This window comes from Eumetopias jubatus, unplaced genomic scaffold, assembly GCF_037043125.1.
Source record: "Eumetopias jubatus isolate StellerSeaLion01/CBP00866 unplaced genomic scaffold, mEumJub1_p1.0 scaffold_15, whole genome shotgun sequence".
Classification (NCBI taxonomy): domain Eukaryota; kingdom Metazoa; phylum Chordata; class Mammalia; order Carnivora; family Otariidae; genus Eumetopias; species Eumetopias jubatus.
Window position 1 is genome coordinate 44,172,131 of NW_028274821.1, and position 23,655 is coordinate 44,195,785.

General features: G+C 36.3%; 1 protein-coding gene across 1 annotated transcript in view; it reads left to right on the forward strand.

The window, feature by feature from the left end:
* Window positions 1–23,655, forward strand: part of ADAMTSL1 (ADAMTS like 1) — a 936,829-nt gene that overhangs the window by 289,004 nt on the left and 624,170 nt on the right. The window lies entirely within an intron of this gene.

Here is a 23,655-nt window from a genome sequence, read left to right on the forward strand (position 1 = left end):
TTATGGAAAATACCTGCTGCATGAGTGATTTAGAGATGCTTTCGCTAAATCTTATTACAAAACGTAAGTGTATGTTTATCTTCAATTTCTTCAATGGTCAACATCTCTTTAATTGCTCCCTTTAAAAAGTCTACAGAGTATCATTGAAATATTGGTTAGTATTCATATATTATAATACATGGTAATTTTATGCTGGGAAGGCATCTACCCTAAGAGATAATGATCCAAAACCTCTAACAGTTATACCAAGGAAAACAAGTCTTTTGTTGGTCTGTATTGTCACTTAGAAGTACCAAACATGGATTATTGTACACATCATTTGACTTTGAATGGTATGCTTTAGTAATTGTTTATTCAGGTAACATATTAGACCTCTCATGCTTTTACTCATCAGGGAAACAATGCAACAAATTAATAGAGTACTGCCTCAGGGCACAGTTTCCAAATGAGTTATGTTTAAGCTGAAAAGTAATCGGTTCAATAATCACCTCTTTTTCCTCTTCTTCATGTGATCCTAGCAATAGAAACAGAAGGTAAATAAGGAGAAAAACTAATTAAGGAGGAATAGTCATGATGTCCTCTTTCACTGTGCTTTTCTTATTTTCCAGAAATAAACATCATGGCCCTCAGAACTACATAATTTGCATGAACTAGAGACAAATTTATACTATCTGATGCTGGACTTCTAGTCCTCACCTCTGCTGACCTTTTTCAACACTGAGAAGCTTATCAAGGCTCTGAAATATTCAATCTGGAGAAAATCCTGATTATGTCCCTCTGAAAATTCATCTGTGTTGCTTGGTATATTTGAGCTTAAGATGTCAGTTTTTTTTTTTAACTGAAAGCATAGACAGTTTATCAAACGGTGTTTTGGAGTTTGAGAAAAGAAATTGATTTCCCACAGAGAGTCAAATTTGGTCCAGGAATGAATTCAGCACATTGGCTTTTTAAAGGAAATGCTTGGCTATATCCGTTTGGGAATCTCCTTAAGCAATAAATTTGATGATTTAGGCATGTACCTTCCAGTGTGTCTACTGTGTTGGATAATGTTGAGTTATCTCTGATTAAGGGGAACATGCATCGTTATGCTAAGTTGCTTTCATCATTATTCATTTTTTAGCTGCTTTAATGTATTCTCCTGATATTCTCACATTAATAATAAGAGTCAACTTGGATTTTGCCAAACATTTTTGGAAGGTTCCTAAGAACATTCCTCTTTCACTTTTTCTCTGCCCCTTCTTTCCCTACTAAAGACTATACAACATTATGTCCTTAGAAGGAAAAATGGACTCAAAATCCTTTCATCTTGTTTTATTGAGGTGAGAACAAGAATTCAGGGGACTAGCCAGGGCTTTATGTATGAAAACTTTAAGTAAGTATAATTTTGTATGTATGAAAACTTTAAGTAATGGGAAGAATACAATTTTACCCTACTTTAGTCTTGTTCTTATATATAATATGTAAGCACATGGGGCTTGGGATCTTGAAGATCTCCATATGAATCCTGGCTCTGCAACGTATTGTCTTTGTGTTTCTGGTTATATTATAAAATGTACTTACCTTTAGTTTCTCCATCTGTGAAGTAAGAGTAATAATATCCATATCATTGTTTTGTTTCAAGAATTTCCTGTGGAAAATATAGATGAAGCACTTAGTAATATCTGACATGTATTAATTAATCAAAAGTGGATGTTTTCTTTTCAAATCTCGCGTATAAAATTGATACACTTCCTAAATAGGCTATTTTATAAGAAAATCATTCAGTATGACTTGCTGTGACCATATTACTCAGGGTTGTGATAGTGATTGTTATGATAGATGAAATAAGTAGGTTATAAATAAATAGATGAAATTCATGCACTTTCCGGACCAACCTGACGTTATAGAGGAAAAATGTTAGTGTTGATTCAGCTAGAACTGGCTTAAGATTTTACTTCTAAGATATTAAACCTGTTTGACCAAGAGAAATTTAATTGAACTCTTTTCTTGGTTTCTTTAATTTAATTGGACATAAAAGATAAAGCTATATAAAGGTGAAAGAACTGTTTTGAAGGCAATGTATGTTAAATACTTAAACTAGTGTCTGGGACTTCCTACAGAACTCAGTTAATGTCAATATCCTTTCAATATATCCACTCAGTCTTCAGTGGAACTAGTACACAGTCCTACAAATGATGATCCTTGAAATATTTTACTTATCTTTCACATTGGTCTCATCATTGGACTTCATTTATTGCTTTAAGCCCATCTGCCCACCAGAATGTTATTCTGTCTCCCAAACCTGTCTTCATGCCCAATGTGAGATACTCTCTCCTTTGTCAGGAGCCAGACAAAAGCTTTCCTGACTGCCATTGGAATGGATGAGTCCTCTTCCATACCACCTTGTCTCCACCATAACTTGAATACATTGCAAGTTAGCACTTGTAACACTTTTGTCCCCTTATTCATTTGTGTATATGCTTCTCTCTTTAAGGCTAAATGCACTCCTTGGAGGCCAGGATCACATCTTGTCTAGTTTTGTTTTGTCTGTTTGTTCATCTGTTTTGTTACCAGTTCTTGGCACAGAGTAAACATTCAATTTTTTGTTGAGTGGGTTGAGTGGGTTGAGTGGGGGGGTGGGTGGATGGATGGATGGATAGATGGATGGATAAGAGAAATAAGCATATTGTTGGATAAATGACCCCAAAAGCTCTTGCTAGAGTACCTAAAAATTAGCTAAATGGAACAGGGAATGCTGCCTCCCATTAGCAGTGGTTATACACAAACTCAATTTTCATGGGATACCAAACTCTCAACTGCCAAGATCTCCAGGTGGCAGGTAGCATCCTTTCCTAGCTCGCCCCTGACCAGGTTCTACCTAAGTTCAGACTTTGTTTCCAAGCTGTCCATGAATCCCACAAGGCCATGCCCACTCTTGCTCTATAAAGAGAGGACAGTGAACTTTGCTGGAGGCTTACTGTTAAAATCTAGCACTCCTAGTGCATCCAGCTGCACCTCATCCCCAGGGTGCCTCTCGGGGGATGCTGAGAGAATGGGGGAGTGACTGCATTCACCTGCCAACACTTCTTCCTGAACACGAGTTCCAGGCTGTATCAAGTGATGCTGTTGGTGCTTTCTCCAAGTTCCTTTCTGGACAGAAAGCTGATTTGACAAAAGCATTAAGTCTATTAAATGATAATTAAAGAATGTAGGGTCTGTGTAATTGAAGAGTTTGTAAATGCAGACAGGTAACCATACCAAAAAGCCTAGGCTCAGAATAAACACGAGATTAGAATAGAAATTTCAGCACTGGAATTCATAAAACATAAGGTCCTAGAGCTAAGCCCTCAAGAGAATAAAACACACCTGATTATATCTTTATGCACATATATATTTAAAAAAAGATATGAGGCAACTCACAAGTTCACCTATAAGAAGATAGAAAAATATAAGAGAAAATCAAGGGCAGGGAAAGTAAAGATTTCCTGAAAGGTTAGTCTAGGGGAAATGAGAATGAAGTAGGCCACAAGATCAGAGGTGGTTAATGCAAGTGTGTCTCAGATTTGGCCCAAGCTTCACAAGCATTCTCAGTGAAATAATCTGGTCAAAAAAGAGTCTTTGCCCTACACTTATATGTTAGAAATAGCACTGAGAAGAAAAGAAGGCCTCTGTGTCCTCCATGGCTTCCACATAACCAAAAGAAACACTGAGAAGTGATTTTGTGGGGGAGGGAGGAAAGAGAGGAAAAAACTGAACTTACTGAATTATTCTATAGATGTAAACAGGAGAATCTGATGTCCTATCATCTTGAGCTGGATGCTAAATGTCATCTCTGAACCTTTTAATAAGAACACATAACAATATTAATAATGCTATTTAGTGTCTCCTGCAGGCTAACTGCTGTTCGGAATTTTGTCATGTATTCCTTAATGCTCTGTAGTGGATAAAATGTGCACTTGAGAAAATTGAGAAGTCCAGTGACTTCTATGCCTAGCAAGCAGATGTACATAGATTTGTAAAACTCCCAAGCCTCCTTGCTTACGATCGTATCATACTGCTTCCAGATAGACCAGTCTGAACATCTAAAGATTGATTTGCCAGAAGTCTTCTATTGCAGAGCATGATGTGTTTGGATTTAACCAGAAATTTACAAGGGAGGAGAATCTATTGGCTATGGTAAAGCAAGTGGTCTCCAGAGCCAGCAATCTGACTGTCCCAGACGATAACTCTAACACAGGACTTGAGAGCCACCATCTGTTCAGACTTGTTTGTTTGTTCTAGAATAAGCTGGTGAGAAGATCTCTGCTCATTTTTATCCACTATATATTGTAGCACGGGGGTAATGAGTGTGATTGGGTTGATGCTGGAATTGGGCATTACAACAGACAGAATGTGACAAGCATCGTTATACCAAAATCATTTCATCAGGTTCCCACAGATAGGGAGGAGAGTGGAGCCAAATCCACAGTGGAACCACCAGCGTGAGTTGTGGACACACCTTGCATCTCGTCACAGGGCTCTCTTCCAAAAAGAGATCAAGCTCAGCCTTGTTTTGTTAATGAGATCTGACAGAATTATTGCCTAGGGTGGTATATAAACACTGATTTTACTCTTTTAAAACAATTAAAAAGTCATCAAAAGACTTTAAGCATCAGTTATAATTATATACACTGTAGTACTCTTAGAAATACGATTTACCAGTTGAATTGATCTCAGAACTAAGAAAGGTGAGAATGAAAATACACAGTAATTTCTTAGGATATGATTTTACGGTTTTCAGAATTTGTGTTTCCAAAACAAACTTATCTTTCATTGTTATTACTTTTAAATAAATCCAATAATGGATTTATGTCCTCTCATTCTGTTTTGAGTTAGCCTCAAAAAAATGTTCCAGTGTCACTTATATTTCATCTCTATTACATGTTTTACAGTTACTGGGCTTAATTATTTTCAAAATTATTATTAAGGTTATTATAATATTATTGACTGTGTTCCTTACGCTGTACATTACATCCCCGCGACTTAATTTATTTTGTAAGTGGAAGTTTGTACCTCTTAATCCCTTAGTTTGCCTGCCCCCCTCTGCACCCTGACCTGCCTCTGGTAACTAACGGTTTGTTTCTTACATCTGTGAGTCTGTTTCTGTTTTGCTTATTTGTTTTGTTTTTTAGATTCCACATATAAGTGAAATCATATGGTATTTGTCTTTTCAGGCTTATTTCACTTAGCATAATAACCTCCAGATCCATCCATGTTGTCACAAATGGCAAGATGTCATTCTTTTTTTATGGCTGAGTAATGTTCCATTGTGTACGTATACCACATCTTCTTTATCAGTGCATCCATTCATGGATACTTAGGTTGCTTCCATATGTAGACTATGATAAATAATGCTTCAGTGAACATAGGTATGCATATATCTCTTTGCATTGGTGTTTTTGTTTGCTTTGGATAAATACCCAGAAGTAGAATTTCTGGATTGTATGGTAGTTCTATTTTTATTTTTTTTTTTGTAATTGAATGTACCAATTTACATTCCTTCTCAAAATGCAAAGTATAAGAAAGTGGCCCATGTAGCAAAAGTCTTTTGCATGTAGGTATCCCATTTTCCCATCACCATTTATTAAAAATTCTAAAAAATAGATCCCCATTCTTGCCTCCTTTGTCATAGATTAATTGACCGTACATATGTGGATGTATTTCTGGGCTCCCAATGCTGTTCCACTGATCTATGTGTCTGTTTTCACGTGAGTACTATACTGTTTTGATCACTATAGCTTTGTAGTATAGTTTGAAATCAGGAAGTGTGATACCACCAGCTTTGTTCTTCTTTCTCACAATTTCTTTGGCTCTTTGGGGTCTTTTGTGGTTCCATACAAATTTTAGAACTCTTTGTTCTGGTTGTATGAAAAATACCATAGGTATTTTGTTGGCAATTGCATTGAATCTATAGATTGTTTGGGGTGGTATGGACACTATTCAGCAATATTCAACAATACTCTTCCAATTCATGAGCACAGTAATCTCTCTCCTTTTATTTGTGTCATCTTCAATTTCTTTCATCGAAAGTCTTAAAGTTTTTAGAGTACAGGTCTTTCACCTCCTTGGTTAAATTTAGGGGCTTAATTCTTATGTCATCTTTGAGGGATCTGGGGCAGAGAGAGGTCAGGAAACCTGGTGAAGGTCCCACGGGGAAAAACAGATAAAGATCGCTCTGGTTCCAAAGTCTGCTCTCTCCCCATTCTCCATATTCTTCTGTCCTGTGAATTCATTCACATTTTCTGGAGCAAGTACATACTAGCGTCTTCTTCTGAAATTGTAAGTCTCGTGAGATTTGGGATCAGGAGCCTTCTTCACAAAAGCCAAGTTCTCAGATTTTTACATGGAAACATCCCAGCATTAGGTTTGTGATATCTTACTGCTCACTAAGGATCATCTTTCATTGCAGAAGCCAAAAGTTGGAACCTCAGGCCAGGAAGGTGTCCATTAGAGGCTGATATACTTTTTGTCCTTGACCCCTGCCTTCTTTGATTTGAGTCATTTGCCGGGTATACTATTCAATTTACTTTCTCAGAGCTGTGCAGGTGATTGACACAGAGCCAAGTCTGCTGGGTGTCCTGGAGTGTGTTTGCTGGCTGAGTCCTGTATTACCCTCTTTTTTTCCTATCTCAATTTCCTTTCTCCTCCTTTCTCAAGCTGCTTCCCTTTAGTGAAGCTCTCAGTAAAAAACCCTCTTCTTTGCTCTCTTTGGTTTCATCAAGTTCAAATATTGTATTTGCTAATTATTTCATGTTGTCCCTTTCATCTCCATGCTCCTAAAACAATGCGTACACTTCTAGTCCTGCCCTCACCGTATAGTGTCAGGATGATCTCCTTACCAGTGCTTCCCTTTAACCTGCTTTATCCATTCTCATATCCCCAGCTTGTAGACATTAAAAATATATTTGTCTATTCTTCGTTAAGAATATGAATTCCTTAAAAACAGAAGTCATATTTACTTATTTTGTACCCTATCTTTTCCTTAGCTGGTACTTGGATATCTTAGATAGTAATTTGGAGTTTATCCCTGAAGTATCTAGAAATCTCTTGACCTGGATGGAATGGAAATTAATCCTGGAGGTAATTAGCCAGGAAGCAAAAGGAAAAAGGAAGATGGTGGGAAGGGGGAGAGAGGAAAAAGAAGGAGAGGAGAGGAATAAAAGAAATAAAAAGATTGCAAGAATATTGTCATAATCACAAGAGCTATCAATTATTGGGTTCTTGCTAGGTTATTTGTCACATAATATACAGGACAGTAGCTCATTCAGTGTTCTCCATCACTGTGTGTGACATAAGTACTATTTTACAGATGTAAAAACTAAGCCTCACATTCAGTAACTGGCCTAAAATGACCCAGCTAGTGGCCAAATTGTGATTGGATAGTTCAATACCACTCTATTCAAGAGTAACTAGTGTGTGCCTACATATGCCCTGCATAATCTGAATATTGCATGATTCTCCCACAGTGGAGGATAAGAATTTAGCCTCCTTAATGCTGATGAGAAGTTGCATTCATAGCCTGATGAGAAGTTGCATTCATACCCTGATAGCATGGGTTTCATACACGAATTTTTTTATCTGGCCTCAGCTCTGTGTTCTCTTTTCTGTTTTCATCCTCTTTGAAAATTTCTATTCAGTTTAAATACTTGCATAAGGAGTCTCAGGCCATTCTGAAACCATACCAAGTATAAAACAAAATAGGATAAATTTGGTTCTGTTTCAGGATAATATGAGGTAGAACAAATAAATGTCGCATGATTTGGCCCCAGGAGGAAGCACTGTATGATGTCATGGGCATAGGTTTCTGAATCAGACGGCACCTGTGAACCAGCTAAAGGCTGGTTTTGCAACTTGCTGTGTGTCTTTGGATAAATTAACTCCCCAGCATCCCACTTATGAACTTGGTAAGGAGTACAAAAACGGAAAGCACTTAGCATAGTGTTATACATCTAAGAGATGCTCAGTAAGTGACAGTTGCCATTATTTACAATAAGTGGAAATATAAAATATAAAACTTCTTTAAATACAAGATATGATTATTTACTCCGGTTAGAAAGAGGCTATGAGTTCCAAGTGGCAGGGAAATTGCTTAACAGAATATAGAGAAGGGAGTTCCCAGCCCCTTGGCAGCAGGACTGGTAGACATCAATGCTGGAAGCTCATCTCACTGAAATGGGGGGCGGGGGGCGCCTGTGCATCTGCAGCCCATGGATCGTCAGGTACGTGGGCCATTACCAAGTGTCCAGGCAGTCAGCCCTCAGGGCCAATGTGTTACTTTGCAAAGCTGAAATTTGAAGAATTTAATTTACTGCGTGCCAGACACTGTTTTAAGGGCTTCAGAAATATCTTAATCCTTATGACAGCGCTGGGAGAGAGGTGATATTATTAGCCCAAATTTATAGCCGTTGAAACAGGCACAGAGAGGTTGAGTAACTTGACTAAGATCAGTAAATGGTGGAGTTGGGACTTGAAACCAGGCAGTAGGAACTGTTTTCATTACAATAAATGAATAACATATCATAATAATTTTTATGTCACCTGGATAAGTTATGTTCAGAGGATGAAACACGAAAATTAGAAACAGAAGAACTTGACTGATGTTTAACTTTGTGTCTTTGGCCACAAACGGACCTTGATTTCCTCATCTATTAAATGGGGATGATAAAAATGAATGACCTGGGATGCCTGGGTGACTCAGTCAGTTAATCGGCTGCCTTCGGCTCAGATCATGATCTCAGGATCCTGGGATGGAGTCCCGCATCGGGCTCCCTGCTCAGCGGGGAGCCTGCTTCTCCCTCTGCCTGCCACTCCCCCTGCCTGTGATCTCTCTCTCTCTGTCTCTGCTTGTGATCTCTCTCTCTCTCTCTGACACATGAATAAATAAAATCTCTGAAAAAAAAATGAATAACCTTACAAAGATGTTAGGAAGATAATGTATTCAAAGATGTTTTGTGAATTGTGACATGCTGTACAAAGGGAAGAGTTACTTACTGCTTATAATTTAGGCTTATATTTTTCCAAGATGTTTGCGCACGTGTGTGTGTGTGTGTGTGCTGCAGATTCAAATCTGCATTGTACAAACTTGTAGCAACATTGTACAAGTTCCTTTTTTTCTTTTTGAAATGTTTGTTGTTTGCTTACAGTTGGAAAAAATCCTTGTGATGGAAAGTCATATAAAATTCATACCGGACAGACTTGATTGTGATGACTGAAAGAAACCACTTGGGTTTATTATTATGCATTACGTACATCGTCATTAGAAACTTCTTTATTGTTCTGCTGAATATGGCACATTTATGCATTTTATGTTACTGCTGGAATGTGTAGTGTCATGCCTTTTTGTTATAGAATCAGTACCTATTATCAGAGTTATGCAAGCGTTCATTTGAGACTTTTATAAATATTTAGACCATGGAACCAAAACCAAACTCTGCTCAAACTCTGTGTCCAGATTTAGTAAATAGAACTTAATTTTATAAAGATATAGGGAAGCCCCAATTAACTTAATTCTTGCATCTAAATAAAGCACCTGAATTCAATTTAATTATCTTAACCCATTCTAATTAATAGGTTGGTGATCTTTAAGTGAGTTTTAGCTTTGCTGATATAACTGTTCTTTTTTTTTTTTTTTTTTGGTAACGGTTCTTATTGAAAGATACCCTTGTTCATTTAAACACACTTCCGGTTGCTTTTTGCCAGATAATACTGACTTTTCTCTCTCTTACCTCCCCCTTTGCTCTATTTGAGTGACAGAGCATAATGGATAATTACTTATTTTTGTTAGTTGGTAGTTTTGAGGAAAGCTACATAGTATATCTGCCAACTTGCATGTAGATGGTGGAAAAATTATAACTGCTCCTAATCATCTCTCTGAACCTGTGTCAGCTTCTCTAGGCTGTGGCTCCTAAATAAGGAAATGCCCTTCCAGTACAGAATATATGGAAGGAACACATACTGGTTTCCACATGTTATATTTATGTTTATGTCTCTCTTCAAAACAAATTCTGTTTTGGGGTGGCTGAGTGTCTCAGCTGGTTAAGTGTCTGCCTTCGGCTCAGGTCATGATCTCAGGGTCCTGGGATCGAGCCCCGAATTGGGCTCTCTGCTCAGCGGGGAGTCTGCTTCTCCCTCTTCCTCTGCCCTTACCACCCCCACCCCCACTCATGCTCTCTCTCTCTATCTCAAATAAATAAAATCTTTAAAAAAAAAAAAGAGAACCCAAAGAATATACACAAAGAGGCAACCAGGAATGCCGAGATGAATTTATTAATAGATGCAGAACTAGTCAGTATCCATTGGGTAATAATCAATTGCATATTCACCAAAACCATTTGCATTTCTGTGGATAAAAATAATTTGCATTACTGTCCGTTTTCTACAATTTGCAGAATTGAAAATAACTCCATGAACTGCTCAGAGAACCCAGAATCGTACCCTAGACAGGACACTCGGGAGTCTTCATGCCCTTCGTAAATTCTTTCCCAATTTCTCCTGATACTCTGTTCCTTAAATATGAATCAAGTGCCTGGCCAGGCATTATGTCACAATTAACTACAGAAGAAAAACCTGCCACCATAGAGTTTAAAACCATTTTGAAACAGAGAAACAGAGCGACACAAATAAATATCTAATTACACACTGTGGCAAGTGCTATAAAGGAAAGGTGCAAGGCAACATGAAAAATTATAACAAGAGGAGCAACAAGGGAGGTCTGAGGAAGGATATTGGAGCCATGTTTAGGATTACCCAGAGCTGGCTGTGCAGAGACAGAGAGGGCAACATCCCAGCTTCACAGACTACTTAAATCAATACTATTTGATGGTCCCCCATTTTTAAATCCTCTTCAATTCATCTTTTATCTCCTTTTCTCCCAAGCAGTGAATTGTTGATGTCACCAATATTTCTTTATTCTTAAAATGTCTTCAACTTTCTAATTGTGTAGCTTTTTTGTTGTTGTTGTTAACTTCTGGGTCAACGTTTATTCAAAAAATTTGTGATCATGACCACCCACATGGTAAGAAACACATTGCTCCTTCTGCCCTCCATAGGCAGAAACTAAAATTGTTATTTCACAAAGTAACACCCTTAATACGAGGGATATTCTTCAGCTATTTTCTGTTTTGTTTTTCTTTCCTGTTTTATTTCATTCTAAAGATGCCAGTCTCATGACCTGCTTGATTGATTTCATAAGCCAACTGGGCAGCCATCTAAAATTTGGAAAGTACTGCTCTAAAACCAGAAGTTTTATTTACTTAGTTTTAGTAAGTTGTACAATGTCTTATTAAAAAGCAAGAAATGAAACAGAAACGCCTTCAGAATCCTATCCTGAACTCTGTCCTCTGGTTCAGGGATTGAGAATCTCTTGATCCTTTTTCTGTGAAGGTCCAGCCTGGATTTCCAAACCAAACATTCAAATACACGTCACAGTTCTATGCCCTGAGACCTAATATCTAAACTTAGCTTTAGTTCCCAAGTATTCCATGTTTATTCAAATGCTTGTGCATTTGGACATGCCTTCCCAGTCTCCCGTACCCTCTCTACCTGTTGTTATTCCTCTGGACAACTTCTACTCCATCCTTCGAGTTCCAGCCCAGAAGACTCTCCCAGCAAGACTTGGGGGTCCCTTTCTGCTGCTTGTTCTGCCCTATTATAATAGCTTTGGCCCTCAAGACCACCTTAATTTTGTACCTAAATGTCTGTGGACAAGTTGTCTCCCTGCTCAGAATTTAAGATTCCTGAGAGCAAGAATCAAATCTATCTCCTGCTATCATGGGAGAGTGGGGTGGGATGAAGGCCTCTTGGTCCAACCCTCACATGATCAAACAGCTTCAAAAGATACCATCCTCAACTAGGAAGGTCTATATACAGCCTCAGAAATACACTAAGAGAACTAAAAGATGCTCGTTTGTATCTGTAGATCTTTGTTTTTTTACTAGGTCATATGGCCTATAGTGTGCTATAAATTAACTTTTTTCATATATTCCATCATTATCTACAAATAGCACAGTCGTATTGTATTGTTTTCACACTTTTCATTTCTAAAATGTAAAGACTTAAAATGTACCACAGTTTTGGCATTATTCTTTTCTTGTTTCTTCATTTTTGAAAATAGATGTGGGAGCTTAAAAATAGAAGTGGGCTGTACCACTATTCACCTCTTAATGGGGTAACCGTGGATATTGTTGAGCAAATGAATGAATGATACATAGGTCACATCAGAATGATACATAGATCACATCAGTCTGATATTGGGCAGGAAAAGTAGGGCTTGGGGCAAGAATTTAAAAATTGCCAATAATAATTTTCACCCTTCTGTGTTGGCATTTCTATGTGTTGAGGCCATGATTCAACCTCCTGGACCAAGGTTTCTTGTATGACATGGCTAACTTCCAACTGTGCCTATGATTTTAAAATGAGCATAGATCATGTTTGGCAATTGTATTTATGACTAGCTCATGTTAACCAACCAAAAAAAAAAAAACCTTCATATAAGTAATATTTTACTCATCGGTTTTGTCAAATAACAGATTCATCCTGCTCGTCTTGACGAAGAATGGATTGATCAGGCTGAAGTGTAATTTAAAAAAGTTGTTACTCCTGGTGATGGGTATTGAGGAGGGCACGTTCTGCATGGAGCACTGGGTGTTATGAACAAACAATGAATCATGGAACACTGCACCAAAAACTAATGATGTAATATATGGTGATTAACATAACAATAAAAAATAAATAAAAAAATAAAATTTAAAAAAAAAAGTTGTTACTCTAATCGCTTAGTACAGTCTTTGTAATTTCATATACAAGAGAAAATACATATGCAAATTGATGTTAGTCTTTTTAAAAAATATGTATAGATCAAAAGTCCCAGAGGCTACTAAATTATACAGTTTCTATAATAGGTAGTTAGAGTTTGAATTGTCTCCCATCTGAAGGCAAGACAACCTCTGGCTGTGGAGCGAGTTTCAGCTTTGTCATATAGATGATGCCCCTCAGCCAGGCAATGAATGCTGAGACCAAGTGAGACATGCTTCAAGACATTCCCCCTACCACCCCCCCAAAATTTTTTTTTCACATTAGTCATAAAGCTAAAATGATTTAGGACAGAATGACATCTGAAAGTCATACTTTAATATTGCCTTTTTTATAAAATTTGTAGCTGATAGTCCTAAATGCACATTCCCTGACCTTAGAGATATTATTATAATGGAATCTTGTATATTTATGCTAACGGTAGCTCAAAACATCAACTCGGCCTGACTTTAAATAATGCAGTATGTGACCATTTGCAAATGTTTTTATAGGTGACTGTTTGATATTTTGGCAGAAACTCTCACACACACACACTCACCACACCAAAAATTCGTTAATTTGCATGAATTGAACAAAAGAAACTGTTAACTACAAGCTTGGTTCTTGCCCCAAAGCTATCATTGGAATCTACTTAATATCTTTTCCACCTGGTTAGATGATCAACTATGAGACTGCCTGCGCCAGCCAGGTTTCTTCTCTCTCCTTCTGACTTCAGACAAAACACATTTACAGATTCATGATCTTGTTTCGCTGGAGCCATGATGGTAAGGGACATTTTCAGGGACTGAATTCGAGTGGATGTCTGTCAGAACACTGGGTGTTGCTGGCTGGGAAGTCTTTAAGTCGCAAACTGCTAGCGCCCTCTAGTGTTACTTTCCCCGGGCACTCAGCCCGCACTGGAGCTTCTGCTCTAAGATGCTTGCAGAAAAGGAGACAGGATGGAACTCTTGGGTCCGACGATTTGATAATAAAACATATGGGTGTCTTTTTATGTTCTGCTACTCCATATCCGTAACTAGAAAATGAGGGTATTCAGTGTCCACTTTTTTGGGGATTCTAACAAGCAAAACACAGTCTTCACTCTCTCTGCTGGAACTTAGAGATTCTTAAGACAGCACTTATGACAACACCAAGGTTAGAGGAGGTTGTACCCAAAAGAGGTAAAAGACAGACTCTGGGTCCAAAGAAATTTAATTGTAATTTTAAAAATTTCATTTATTTAATATATTGAGATAATGTTTTAAAACACATAGTTAGCTCTTAGTGATCTATAGGCTAAATTCTCATTGTCAAATCATCACCCCATATTTTCCTTTTTCTCTAACAACTATATTTCTCTACTGTGTTCATCTATCAACCGAGAATCATACTGATGAAATAGATTTAAATTTCTCCTTTTTTTAAACGAAAAATCACATTATGTGTAGTTATACTACATGTTTTCATAAAAGATATTCAAAAATCAAGTGTGATTTATTTTCAGGTATCTTATTGGAAATCACTTAAGGTATTTGTTATTAGGGGATGTAGCTTCTAATGTGCTCATAGCAATAACATCCTTTTGAACAATTCAAACATTATGTTTTTTGGATCTGTTCAAATGTGGAACATCTTGATGGAACAGAATTTTGGTGATACCAGAGTTCACCTCATAGCCAATTTTGGACACCTGATGGCTGGAAATGCCAACTCAGTGTTATTAAAATATTTAGATTAATTAAAAAATACATTAGAACAGTTATGTGACATCACAAAAGATCCATAAATGAAGTGAGTCATGGTCTTTGGCAGAAATGTATTTTGAATTTGTGCTATCCATGGCCATTTGGTGTGAACTGTTGCTGGCTATTAATGATGTTCACAAAACTTTTCTTTCATAAAAAAACCCCAGAAATATCAAAGTTTGTTTATTTTATTTGAAAGGACTTAAAATTATTTTAAAACATTTCAGAGAAAACAGTTTTACTAAATAAGAAGAAACTTAGAAGCAACACAAGAAAAGTGATGTTCCATGAAAAATGTCGTGAACATTGTAAAGAGGAAGATTTATATATATCTAACCCTGAAAGTAATTTCTAGAGACATTATTTCCTGGCTACCATGGATCAAGGAGTAGTCTGGACTGAAAGATTTTAACAAATTGAACAACATACTCCTGGTTTTGGTTTTCTATATAATAACTCTGCATTGAAAAATTTGGAAGAAGAAAACCTAAATGCTTTATAGGTAGAGATATTGCTTCAAGGGATAGTGAAAGTTAAATATGAGATGGTGGCTTGAATAATGAGCTCAAAATACTGTTCTGTTTTCTATAGAGATAAAAAATTATACGACACTGTTAAAGTAATTAAACATCAAGCATTTGAACATTAAAGTAATATATAAAACTAAGGAGCCATTTTTAAATTTGTTTTTCTTTAAGAATTTTATTGACAGTTTGAGTGGTTATTACCTCAACAAAAAGAAGTTTATCTAAATTAAAATTAATGACAAATTATAAGAACTATAAGAGATCTCTAATTCAGCATTGTTGTCAATATAAGAAAATCTATGTGAAAATCTCAACTATAATAACCATTATTTTACAAAATGAAGGCGAGGAAAATTAAATGTTATGGAATAGACATAATATCTATGAAATATGTGTTTATTTTATGACTCATCTAAACATTGCTATTCTATCAACAGAACCCTGAGACATACACAGTAATAATTAACATTAACCATCTTTGATGTCTCACTATCATTCATGAAAAACCCATAGCTTTACCCTTTTTCAATTTTACTGTCATGGAGGTTTATTCATCAAGGTGGGAGGGTAGAACATTTTATTTAATGGTTATTAGCTTGATTTATAACCTTTTAAGTAGATTCGTCGTATGAGAAGTCCCCATGTGTTTCCCTTGCTCCTGCTCTTGCAAGGTGCTAGGGCTGACCTGCAGAGGGAGCTTCTGGGCAGGACCCCAAGGCAGGGGCACCAGCACCTGCTGTCCCTACCGAGAATTCGGATTTGTCCGAATCAGTCAGGTCAGCTGCTGCAAGAGTGAGATGCAGGTCAGTTTTGTCAATTCACTGGATGTTCAGGGTTGTGAATCCTCTTATTCCTGAGAGAGTCATTCATGAGAACAGAGTTAGGATCTCAAACCTTCATAGATACTGGGTAAGATTCTGTGGTAAAGTCCTGTGATAGCTCCTCTTGTAATAAGACTACTTCTGGAAAGACATCCTAATTTATTTTTAAGTAAATTTTTTCCACGCATTTCATTGATTACTTGAACCAAGGTATGTCTCTTTTTAATAAAAGGATCCTCAATACAACTGCATCAAAAAAAATGTATGTATGTACTCCACTGGTGCTAAGTGAAAAAATGAGATCCAACTTTTGTCGTTCCTTTTCAGGACTCCTTACACACCCTCAGGTGTGTCCTGATTTGACTTTAATCTGAGGTTGAAGCAGAACATGAGGTGTAGTCGTAGTATTTCATTTTAAGCAATTTGCAGGTATGACTGGAAGTAGAAATTCTGCCAGGTTATAGCTGTTGATTGGATGGCTTTCATCAAGACTAATTCTTTTACACTTGCATTGGATGCCTCCAAAAGAAACACATGTAAGAGTATTAACAAGAGAAGAATTTAGGCATGAGGTATGAAGGGAGCAAACACTACACCGTTAGGAGGTTGGCGGCAACATCAAGCTCACTCTGACAGGTAAGCCCCTAAGTCAAGAGAGTGAAGGCGGAACAAGCCAGTACTTCCCCAGACTGATTTGGGCATGTGGCAGTAACACATTACTTATGCCCTCAGGTGGTAATCCTTCCTGCCCTCCTTTTATTTATTTTTCTAAGAAGACAAACATTTCATAATTCTCTTGCTTTCTCCTTTAGTCTTTTATCACTCTCTTCTACCCCTCCCTCTTGGTGAATGATGAATCCAGATATTAACATTTTTGTCTTTGTTAATTTCATTTTTTTATCATTGAAATTTTAGATTATGTAGTGTGGCATGGGAGTTAAGAGCAAGGATGCTGGGACCACGATGGCTTTGTTCATACTTGGCTTTATCCCCTATTAGCTGGGTTGGTGGCCTAAATTTTTCTTGGACTCCACTTTCTCATCTCTAAAATGGGAGTACTGGGACACCTGGGTGGCTCAGTCGGTTAAGCGTCTGCCTTTGGCTCAGGTCATGATCCCAGGGTCCTCGGTTCAAGTCCCATGTCGGGCTCCTTGCTCAGCTGGGAGCCTTCTTCTCCCTCTCCCTCTGCCTGCCACTCCCCCTACTTGTGATCTCTCTCTCTCTCTAACAAATAAATAAAATCTTTAAAATAAAATAAAATAAAATGGGAGTACTATTTGTAGCACTTGGTTATATAAATATTTTTAATTTTGAAGCATTCAATTTGTCAGTCTTTTCTATTCTGATTTGTGCTTTTATGTCTTACTTAAAAAAATCCTTTTCTTTCTTTCTTTCTTTAGTTCATAAACAGATAGTCCAAAAATTTTCTTCTAACACTTTAAAGTAGTGGTTTTACATTAGATGTTTGATTAATCTGGAATTTATTTAATGAATAATTTGATATAAAGATCTAATTTTCTCTTTTTCTAATATGGATTACCAATTTTTCTATCTTCTTGGCCATATTGATTTATAATGCTGTATCTGTCAAAAACCAGTCCCATATATATTCTCCATTTAGTTTCATTATTCTGTTGGTTTCTATTTGTGTCAATATTACATTTCTCTAATTTGCTATAGGTTTATTGAATCCTGTTATCTTGTCATTTCTCAAACTTGTCTCATCTCTTCACTGTTCAATATGGATTAGATTTGGCTTTTTAAAAAACCCTGCTGAAATTAGTATGGCATGGGCTTTATAGATGAAGATATGGATAATTTATATCTTCATGATATTTTATCCTCCTATCTATTAACTTAGCATATATATCCTGCTAGTTAAAATAATGTTATATCTTTTATTAAAGTTTCTTAATTTTTCCCATAATGATTTTGAATACCTTGTTAGTTTTATGCCAAGGTTCTTTGTAACTTGTAATATTATTATAAAAATGTTTTTAAAATTTTATTGTTTGCTGGTAAATAGGATCACAATTGATTTTATGGCTATACCGACTTTATATTTAGCAATCCTGTTAAACTCTGTTAGTTTTTTGTTTCTATATATTGCTTAGATTTTCTATAAGGATAAGCATGATGACTGAAAATAAGGACAGTTTTGTATCTTCCTTTTCAGTCTTTCATTTTGTAGTTCATTTTCATTTCATTGGTTAGGGCCACTAGCCATATTGGCCTCCTTTATTACTTTAATGGGAATGCTTTTAACATTTTCCCATTAAGTAGTTGTTTTCTGAGCATTTATTAGGTTAAAATGTTTCATATCACTATTTGTCAAGATGAAATCTTCTATAACTTTACTAATATTTCATCTGCTTAATCAATCAGTTTTTGGTTAAGGTCTGATAATATTTTCCCTTATGATGATGGATTTATTGATTTCTTTTTCTAAGACTCTTTTCCTCTATATTCAGAATTTGCTTTGTGGTTTTTTTGTTTGTTTTTAGGTGTAAATTCAGAATTTTTTATCTTCATGATGTTCAGAGGTTCAGAATTTTTTATCTTCATGATAGACTGTTCTTTTTACTACTAAGTAGTGACTCTCATTATCCTGATAGTTGTTTTCCTTAAACTCTATACTGTTTGATATTTATATAGCTACACCAGCTTTTCACTTTTCAGTTAATAAGATATAATTTTCAATACTCTACTTTCACCATTTAGTGGCCCTATGTGTCTCATTTCTAGACACCATATTGGATTATTTTACTGTTGTTTTTAAATCGAATAGGAGAATCTTCTATTTTAAGCGGTGAAATTAGTTAGGTTACATTTGTGAATACTAACATTTTGATTTATTTTTTCCATCTTATTTTGTACTTCCTATTTTTTATGCATTTTCTTTCTTATCTGTTATTGTGTTGATCAACTTTTCCTTACCCATCTTTGCCTGCTAATTGTTTTTCAGCAGTATGTTCTACTTCAGGCTTTCAGTAGTTTCTCTTTCATTTTAGGCATGTATACCTCTTCAAAGAAAATCTAATTTAATAAATACCATGCCCTCTTCTTAAAAAAGCCTTAGAGTGCCTTAGTTTTAGCCTCATCACTGTTTAGTTTTTTTAGTTGTACTTTGTTTTTAAACTTCCCAAATTGGACACAACTATTGCTGTTGCTGTACACAACGATGTGAACAGCTGTAAATTTAATCTGTTGAAGACTTGTGTGTTTCTTCAATATGAGGATTCTATAATTTTTTCAATTCTGGGGAAATCTCAGCCATTATGTGTTCAAATATTGTCTTCTTCATTCTATTCTCTTATTCTAGGGTTCCTACTAGATGTGTGTTCATATGTCTTATTTATCTTTCACATATTTTAACCTAATTTGCATATTTTCCTTATTTTTATTTCACTATACTACAGTAAGCTGAATGCTTTGTGCATTTGCTTTTGGGTTCATCTTTTTTTTTTTTTTAAAGATTTTATTTATTTATTTGACAGAGAGAGAGACAGCAAGAGAGGGAACATAAGTAGGGTGAGTGGGAGAGGGAGAAGCAGGCTTCCCGCCAAGCAGGGAGCCCGATGCGGGGCTCAATCCCACGACCCTGGGATCATGACCTGAGCCGAAGGCAGACACTTAACAACTGAGCCACCCAGGTGCCCCTAGGTTTATCTTTTTTAATATCAGAGCTGTCTATAGATTTCTCTTTAATAATTTTTGTTACATCCTACATGTTTTGATATGCGATTTTTTAAAAAATTGTATTTATTTATTTGAGAGAGAGCATGCCCAAGTGGGGGTGGGTGGCAGAGGGAGAGAGAAAAGCAGACTCCCCTCTGGGCAGGGAACCTAACATGTGGCTTGACCCCAGGACCCTGAGATCATGATCTGAGCCGAAGGCAGATGCTTAATGGACTGAGCCACCCAGGTGCCCCGATATGTGATTTTTTTAATTATCATTTGAGTCTAAGTATTCCCTAGTTTTCATTACTTCTTATTTAGAAGTTTATAAATTTCCAAATATATTTATCTTTTCATTAGTGTTCTAGTACAAGGTCAGTTATGTCTGTTATCTAGTTGTTGGTGCAGTGTTCTATATATGTCCTTTACATTAATATTATTTTATAATTGGTATTGTTTCTATATTTATACCCTTGTTTTGTCTATCAATTTGTTCATTCAGGGTAGAATCTCCTACTATGATGAAAAATTTTAATTTCCTTTTTCAAATTTTGTTCAGTGTTTTCTTTTTATATTTTGGGCCATATTATTAAATGCATACAAGTTTAAAATTGTATCTTAAGACTTGTCTAAGTATTCTCTACCCTCTTTACCACTAGTAATAATTTTACCTTGAAGTCTACTTTATTTCCCATTAAAATAGCTATCTATGATTTCTTTTAAGTAGTATTTTCCTGTTAAACTTTTACATCCTTTAACTTTCAACATTTTGTTTCCTTATGTGTTATAGGATATACACATATATAGTGTATGTTTAATTTTGGTTTTGCTTTTTTATTTTATCTAGTCTGATCAACTTTTTTAGCTATTAGTCTATATTAATGTTATTATTATTGTCATTTTCATTCATTTATAATTTCTCTTTTCCTATTTATATTATCTTTTTCTCATGCTTTATCTTCTTATTTGCTTCATTCTGTGTCTTCCTTCAAGATTTTTTATTTTTAACTAATCTTTACACCCAACACGGGCCTCAAACTCACAATCCTGAGATGAAGAGTTGCACTCTCCACCAACTGAGCCAGCCAGGTGCCCCAAACTGTAGCTTCCTTCAACAGTTTGGAACTTAAAGTTTCTCTTCATTTTGTAGTTATCTTGAAAATTGTAACATGCATATTTCAGTTCCCAGTGTTGAGAGTTACTAAATATCTTTAATCACCTCACAAACAAGGCCATTGGAAATGAATTACCCCCAAGCACCCTCTTAGAATTTGTTTTCTGTTTTTGTCTAGAATCTCAGTCCTAGTCTATCTTGATTTTATTTTTACTCCATGAATTAATTATTATTGGCATTGTATACTGCAGTCAGTGTTTGTTTCAGCATGCATGTACCGTTTTTTCTCCCTCTTTCTTCCTTCATCTCACACCTTAATTCTGGAATCATTTTCATTTTCCATGAACTAGTTTAGAATTTCATGTATTGAGTAGGTACAGGAAATAAATACTTTCCATATGAGTTTGCCTGCAAAGTTTTATGATACACCCCAATTCTTAAAAAGTAGTTTTCCTTGATAGAGAGTTGTGGGTTAACTATTATTTTCTCCTTGTACTCTCCAAAATATACTACAATGTATAATCTCCCATTGTGGCTATTGAGAATACAGCTGCCATTTTAATTGACCTCTTTTCTTTCCACTTTTGTTTTCTCTTTGTCATTGTTGCTTTGTAGTCCCTCTGTGATGTATCTAGGTATAGATTTCATTTTTATTCATTCTTTGTGAAGTTTTTTTTGTACTTTCTGTATTTGAGGATCATTGTCTTTCATCAGTTCTGGAAAATTTCCAGCCAATATATCTTCAAAACTTACCTCTTCCCCAGTATCTCTGTGATGTCCTTTAAGAACTGTGAGTATATAGGTCAGAACTTTTCACTTTATTCTCCATGTTTCTTTACCATGTTTTTCTTTCTTTTTGCAGCATTTGATTTAATATACATTTATCTCTATTTCAGTTCATTAATTCTGCTCTTTAATCTATAGTCGGAGTTGTAACTTTAAATAGTTATTCATTTTATCTCTAGAAGTTCTATTTGGTTATTTTTCGAATATGCTTGTTCAATTCTGAAAATGTCTTGTTACTTAATACCTCCAAGAATTTTAGTTTATTCTTTTGAATATGTTAAACATGCCTATTATATTTTGTACCTGAAAATTCTAATATATGCAGCGCATCTAGCTCTGATTCTATATATGTGGCTTCTGCTGACTCTCATCCATGGTAGCTTATTTCCTCATGGGTTCAGTGATTTTTTTTTCCCATTTTGAGTTAATTTTCTTTTAAAATTTTCTATGGTAAAATTTTGAAGCCTAGGTTTAAAGTGTGTTCCTCCACAGTGGTTTTATGTTATGAGCATTACTAACCCAGGATTTTTTGGGGTTAATTTTTTAACCACATAGATTCTTATTAATCCAGCTTCCAAACCAATATGAGTAAAAACTATGGCCTCCTTTTTCTTTTTCCCACTCTTCCAGAGCCAGGGCTGAGTTTTGAACATATCCCACACCCTCCTTAGAAGTCAGAGTTTTTTCCTGGTTCATTTGTTGAGCAAGTAGCCATTTGGGGACCCTGGACTTATGTGAGATTCTCCAGTTCTCCAGTTTATTTTCCTTGGGCCTGCAGTTTGGCCTTCTGTTACCAGAATGAATAGCTCAAGTAAACAACAACAACAACAACAACAACAACAACACATACACACAGAATCTCAGGCTACTAGCAGATACCTACATAGTAAATACCAGCTTCAAAACTCACTTATTCCTCTTTCTCCCCCCTTTTTTATTATGTTATGTTAATCACCATACATTACATCATGAGTTTTTGAGGTAGTGTCCATGATTCACTTGTTTGTGTATAACACCCAGTGCTCCATGCAGTATGTACCCTCTTTAATACCCATCACCAGGCTAACCCATCCCCCACCCCCCTCCCCTCTAGAACCCTCAGTTTGTTTCTCAGAGTCCATAGTGTCTCATGGTTCATCTCCCCCTCCGACTTGCTCCCCTTCATTCTTCCCCTCCTGCTATCTTCTTCTTTTTCTTTTTTCTTAACATATGTTGCATTATTTGTTTCAGAAGTACAGATCTGTGATTCAACAGTCTTGCACAATTCACAGCGCTCACCATAGCACATACCCTCCCCAATGTCTATCACCCAGTCACCTCATCCTTCCCACCCCCACCACACCAGCAACCCTCAGTTTGTTTCCTGAGATTAAGAATTCCTCATTATCAGTGAGGTCATATGATACATGTCGTTCTCTGATTGACTTATTTCACTCAGCATAATACCCTCCAGTTCCATCCACATCATTGCAAATGGTGAGATTTCATTCCTTTTGATGGCTGCATAATATTCCAGTGTGTGTGTGTGTGTGTGTGTGTGTGTGTGTGTGTGTGTGTGTGTGTGTATACCACCTCTTTTTTATCCATTCATCTGTTGATGGGCATCTTGGCTCTTTCCATAGTTTGGCTATTGTGGACATTGTTGCTATAAACATCGGGGTGCATGTACCCCTTAGATCACTACATTTGTATCTTTGGGGTAAATACCCAGTAGTGCAATTGCTGGATCGTATGGTAGCTCTATTTTCAACTTTTTGAGGAACCTCCATACTGTTTTCCAGATTGGCTGCACCAGCTTGCATTCCCACCAACAGTGTAGGAGGGTTCCCCTTTCTCCACATCCCCGCCAACATCTGTTGTTTCCTGACTTGGTAATTTTAGCCATTCTGACTGGTGTGAGGTGGTATCTCATGGAGGTTTTGACTTGGATTTCCCTGATACCGAGTGATGTTGAGCACTTTTTCATGTGTCTGTTGACCATTTGGATGTCTTCTTTGGAAAAATGTCTGTTCATGTCTTCTGCCCATTTCTTGATTGGATCATTTGTTCTTTGGGTGTTGAGTTTGATAAGTTCTTTATAGATTTTGGATACTAGCCCTTTATCTGATATGTCATTTGCAAATATCTTCTCCCATTCTGTCGGTTGTCTTTTGGTTTTGTGGACTGTTTCTTTTGCT